We start from the raw sequence: 6459 nt of genomic DNA on the forward strand, positions 1-6459 counted from the left end.
ACGCCATTTTGCTGAGGGGTAGCAACACATGAAGTTTCATGCAAAATACCTTGTGAGTTGAAAAAATTGATAGCTACAATACTTTTGCCCAACTCCATTGCATTGTCTGATCTTATCCATTTCACTTTAAGATTGAATTGCCTTTCTACCATATAAAGGAAGTTTTGTAAAACTGAAAAAGCATTGCTTTTGGTGCTTAAGAGGTAAGTCCATGTTCTTCTACTATAGTCATCTACTATGGTAAAGAAGTATTTATAATTATCATGTGTAGATACTTTGTAGGGTCCCTAAGTATCTATATGAATAAGATCAAAAATTGACTTAGTTGATATATGACTAATAGGGAAAGGTGGTCTTGACTGCCTTGCCTTAGGACAAATGTCACAAAAACAATCAGAATTAAAAGGAATTGAAATAAAACTGACATTCTTCATTGATGAGAAAGGTAAATGGCCCAATCTAATGTGCCATAACTTTACATTAGGTGTAGTACTACTACAATTTGGTAAAGAAAAAGAACTAGCATTACTGAAACAGGGAAAGGAAACTGAAGAACTATTAGAAACTGTAGAAGGTAAAACAACTTTGTTCTTGCTGAAATTGAAAACATACTCTTTGACTTTAGGCTTGAGCAGATATAGACCTTCTGAAACTTCACCAAAAACTTGAGGCCTCTTCATTGAAAGGCCCTGCAACACACAATGATTAAGAGTAAAGAGCAGTGTGCAAGAAAATTGACAACAAAATTTATGCACAGACATAAGATTATATTTGAAACTAGGAACATACAACACATTTTCTAAAATGAGATCAGAAAACAAAGATACAGTCCCAATATGAGTGACAAGAATAGTTTGACAATTAGGAAGATTAATAGTCAAGGGAGGAGTAAGAGAAGATAATGATCTGAAAGAAGTTGAATCAAAACACATATGTTCAGAAGCACCTGAATCTATGATCCAGGTGCTGGAGTTAGTCACAGAAAAACATGAACCAAGATATTTAATAATCGTACCAGCCACTGCATTAGCATTGATCTCCATCCCTGAGTTGGTACCCTCTTCCATCCTCATGTGTTTGAACATCTTTACAAACTGATTGTATTGTTCCTGGGAGTAATTTTGATTTGAAATATCTATTCCAAAATTCTGTTTGTTGTCTGTTTCTTCCATAGTCATGACTCCGTTTCCTTTAATTTGATCTCCATTTCCCTTTACCTGATTATTGAAACCCTTCTCATGTGTAAACTGAAAATCATCTGGAAAACCAATGAGTCTGAAGCAGTTAAGTTCCACATGTCCAGTTTTCCCACAGTAAGTGCAGGTGAGATTGGGGTTGTATTTTGCTTTCTTGCCTTTGAATTTTGGATTCTGGTTCTATCTGGGAAATTCTTGTAGCTGTGTCTGTTGAGATCCAGCAGGTGCAGGTCTGGGGTAACCATTTCCAAATTTGCCTGAAGAAACCATAGATCTCTGGCCCTGTTTAGAGACTTTATACTGATGTGAATTTCCAATCATAAAGGCAGATGAATCAGGATTGACAGTAGAATTTACATAAGATTCTCTTTGGTTTTCATCTTGCAGAACCAAAGAATATGCAAGATTAATATCAGGCAAAGGATTGATCATCAATATATTACCCCTAGCTTGTGAATAAGTGTCATTCAATCCCATAAGGAATTGCATGAGTCTCTCATCTTCCAAAGATTTCTGTAACTTTTGTTTCCCTTCACATATGCACACACAGTTGCACTTGACATTAGTATTAAGGGAATCCAGTTCATCCCATAGTCTTTTCAATTTGGTGAAGTATCCTGCAATGTTAGATGTGCCTTGAATTAACTTGCTGAGCTCCTTTTGCAGGTGATACAACTTTGCACCATTAGACTGACCAAATATGTGTTCCAAGCTCATCCATAGCTCTCTCATAGTTCTCGAGTAAATCACACTGTCTGCGATTTTCTTTGACAATGAATTCAAGATCCACGAGGTCACCATGTCATTGCATCTATTCCAAGCTTGCAGATCTGGAGAATCATTAGCTGGGATTGGTTGTGCTCCGGTGATAAATCCCAGCTTGTTTTTAGCCGACAAGGCTATAAGAACACATCTCTTCCAGCCTTGATAACCCTTTCCATCAAAATGGTTATTCACGATAGTCATACCAGGTGCATCAGAAGCATGAAGATGATAAGGGTGATTGTGATCAATCACTGATGTGTTACTAGTGATTGTTTGGGTGGTAGTGAGTATGTCAGCTGTTTCTTCTGTCATTGCTCAAACGAGATTTAGGGTTGATCAATTGATTTGCTGCTCTGATACCATGTAGAAAATTGAAGAGCAGTAATTGGAAATTTTCTCGTTGTATTTCTCTGTACAGAATACATGTTCTTATATAAGACTGAAAAATAATAAATAAATTAAGATATTCTAAATACAAATATATTTGTCTAAATCCTATTGGTTGTCTATGTAACTTCTATAACAACTTTTATTCCTTTCTATGCTGGCATTGTGCTTCTCACGTGACTTGGTGGAAACTTCTAGGTTCCTCTGAGGTGGATGGTTATGATTTAATCTCTTAAATGTATGGCTGCAATTAGATCTCTTCCATGATATAGCTTGATGATTGCCACATACTTGTGAGCCCAAATTCAGACCATGATACTTTGTCTTCTTCATCTCTAAAGATGGAGAAGATAAAATTGGAGCTTCTTCGTTATCTGTAATTTCAACAAGATTTGTTTTGCTAATGTTAACTTTAACCAAGAAGGTCGGCATCGTGTTTAGTTTGCTTATACTATTGTATTGTTGCAATGACAAAAAGAAATCAAAACCATGCATGTTGGGCCCGTGCTAGCACGGGCCATACCCCTCTAGTACACATATAAAAAACAGTTGAAATCTTCGCTTAGAAATTTCCGAAACGGTTACATAAATATCTCCTGTGATACATTTTCTAACCTCGAACATTGGGTTCTGTGTTGTTGCCCATTACGAGATCCTTCTTTTTTCACGAAAATTCTTGTAATTTGCTCAAACCAAAAATTTAAAGCTTGATTGTAATTATGAAAGAACCTTAAAATGGTTATATAAGGTGGAATATTAATGATTTTTGACTGTCTAAATATTAGGACTTTATAATTCAAAGAAGAAATATTTATGTAAATATTTTAGTTGATTTAAAACTCTTAATATTAGAAAAATAATTATAAAAATCAAATAATGCTTATGTTTGATCTAACTTAGAAGCATAACCAATTACATAACATTATCCTTGAGTTGGTTAATGTTTATGTTTAGGATTAATATTATAAATTCAATACAATATTCAGCAGAAAGTTTCTTTTCACGCACACATATAAGGATGTTCAAACCCAAAGAAATTAGAGGACTTTGAAGAGGAAAAAGTCATATGCCAAATCAAGCCCTCTAACATGCCCAAAATCAATGAGAAAAGGGAAGTTTACCCAAATTCCAAAGGACAAATAACATAAATCTCACTAGTTTAGGTCCTAATTACTAAAAATTTTTATAATTTCAAATTTTACTTTCTCTACCATATTTCATGCTTAGGATACATGAGTTTGAATCCGCGAGATACATGTATCTGCCAAATGTACAATTAATTATGGAAATTTAAATTAATCAAATCCCTTAATATAAGGCGGAAATCAAGGAGCATATCTATGTTTAATTAATTTTATTTTATTACTCTTAAAATAATAAATTCTTTAATTTGATGTATCTATTATCAATAGATGATGTATTCAACAAACTAAACACTTAGATACATGAATATCATACAAGTACATTCATATGCATCATCAAAGTATCTAATATTAATTTCGTTATAGGAGTCTAGTATTAATTTCATATATCTATTTATATGATCTATCATGTATTTTTTATATGTATCTAGTATTAATTTGATGTATCAAGTATCAATTTCATACATCATATTCAAAACATATATCTCGGATACATAGTAAGCATATATATATTGAATGTAACTGAAACACACAAATTTAGGAATAAATCACGCTAATAGATTAGTATCTCTCTTATCATTGATTAAATAAAGTAAAAATTCAAAAAAATTCCTTCCTTTTTTAGCATCTGAATTTTTTTCTCATAGGTACATAGAATCTTAACTCAGATACATCTAGATACATGTACACATGATGTGTATCCAACATTGTTGCACTTGATGTGTACGTAATGGTGTATTTGTTATGTTAATTAAAGTTAGGCGTAATTATTTCATCTTGGTTTGGGTCGTTCCTATAATTAAATCTATTTTCGGCTTGAATGTTGACAGATAAATAGTCAAACCCTGCGATGAAAATTTCATGAAAATAAACAAATAAAAGTTGATTGATATATAATTAGTATAATATTGTTAATGTGTAGTACCTTTAACAAGAATCATCCGATTTTAGGAATGGTCAGCCATTAAAGTGTTTGAGAAACAACAAATCAAAAAATATAAAACCTAATTTGAAAACTTTTTAAAATTAAACTTCAAAATATTATGGACTTTAACTCAGATACAAAACCAAGATACATGAAAATAATAAAACAATAGAAACAACCATATATGTATGATGTTGATTTGAACATGCAAACATGTATTGAGAGGATGAAGGAAGAAAGAGGGAGAAGATGAAGGAAGAAAAAGGCTAATGACGTGGGGTGGGGGGAGACACGACAGATGTAGTAGAATTTTTTTTTAACTTATTAATGAATCATTAATTAAGAAGTTTAAATTTAAGATAATTATTCAATATCATATTTAAGAAATTTGTGTATCTGATTAAATCCTTTAAAATATATGGTATAAATACTAAAAGTGATAGTTTGTATAATTATTTTAAACTAGAGGTAAATATAGTATATATATATATGGTAGTAATGTATGTGTAGTTAGGTAGTTTTTCCAATACCAAACACAAGGAAACCCTTCAAAAAATCCCTAAACCTAAATTAGGTTTTCAGCTTTCTTTTTCGTACTCTCAAATACTTTCTCCGTTCTTTTTTACTTGTCATTATTTGATTTGACATATTCATTTAAAAAACAATTTTTGATATAGATATTTTACCACACTATCTCTACTAATTAATAGTTTAGCAATTAGTATTGGATCTTGATAAATGATATGGAGGATAATATGTAATGTTAGGGGTAATATATGAAAAAATAATAATAATCTTTTCTTGATATGTCAAAAGTGATAGGTAAAAATGAAAATCTATTTTAGATAAGTAACAAGTAAAAGTGAATGGAGGGAGTAGATATCTTGGAACATACTCCATATGTTCCTATTATGTGTCATCATTTTAGATTTCATGTCTTTTAAGAAACCAGGTAAATATGACATTGTATCTTTATTTAGTGATCTTTTGAAGTCAAGTTTTCAATAAATAAACATTAATTAATTTATTTTGATTAATTAAATTGGCATATAAACATGCATTAATCATTTAATTTTTCTATGTTGGTCAAATTCATTGTTTCAAGGTTAATAACTCTCCAAAGTAAATTAGAAAGAATAATATCATTTATGAATGAATCTATACGATTAAGATAACAAAAGTTTATTCAAAGAAGATTCTCCATCACTTCTTCATTTGCTTTCACCATTGTCTATCATTATCAATTACTTTTCATAACTTACACTATTGAGGGTAGTTTTTGATATTTTAAAAAAGACATAATGCATAAATAAATATTTAAACTTGGTATTAATTTACAAGTAAACATTATAATTTTGAGTATGCAGTTTAGACCGTTCAACTCGTCTCCATAGTATTAGTTGAACAGTCTAATTTACAAAAATGATCATCTTGACACATACATGAATATACCCTTTAACATAACCTCATTTTACATTTATGCCCTTTAGCTTTGACTGTGTACAAATAGACACTTAAACTTGTATTAAGTTGAACAAATAGACACATGAGTCCTACGTGTCACAATACACGTAGGACACCACGTAGGACACAAATTTCCATGTAGGATGCCATGTAGGACGTTTGTGTCTATTTGTTCAATTTTATACAAGTTTAAGTGTCTACTTGTGCACACTCAAAGTTGGAGGGTATAAATGTGAAATGAGGCCAAGTTAAAGGGTATATTTATGTATTATGCCTTCAAAAATTTATGTATCACGTCTATGTTTAGGTATTGAGATGTGCACGGTCAAAATTAAAGTGTTTTCCAAAACCAAGTTCGAGTGTTTGTTTATGTATTATGTCTTAAAAACTACTTGTTTTGTCCAATAATAGTTTTCCACTATTGACTTGGCACACCCCTTAAGAAACTATAAATAGAAGGATAATTTTACTATCACCCTTTGAATATAATAAATTTAATGTCTTGAAAATGTAATAGGGAAATGACAATAATTAATGATAAGGATAAATTAGGAACTAAGGGGTCGTTTGGTGTGAGGGA

General features: G+C 31.3%; 1 long non-coding RNA gene across 1 annotated transcript; it reads right to left on the reverse strand.

Annotated features, from left to right (window-relative positions):
* Positions 1 to 403: 403 nt before the first annotated feature.
* LOC125850224 (uncharacterized) lies at positions 404 to 1132 on the reverse strand. The gene is made up of 2 exons (XR_007444760.1): positions 1016 to 1132; positions 404 to 689 (listed from the first exon to the last, which is right to left on the reverse strand). It is a non-coding gene; the product is annotated as an uncharacterized LOC125850224 (long non-coding RNA).
* Positions 1133 to 6459: the final 5327 nt, after the last annotated feature.

This window comes from Solanum stenotomum, unplaced genomic scaffold (assembly GCF_019186545.1).
Source record: "Solanum stenotomum isolate F172 unplaced genomic scaffold, ASM1918654v1 scaffold15481, whole genome shotgun sequence".
Lineage (NCBI taxonomy): Eukaryota > Viridiplantae > Streptophyta > Magnoliopsida > Solanales > Solanaceae > Solanum > Solanum stenotomum.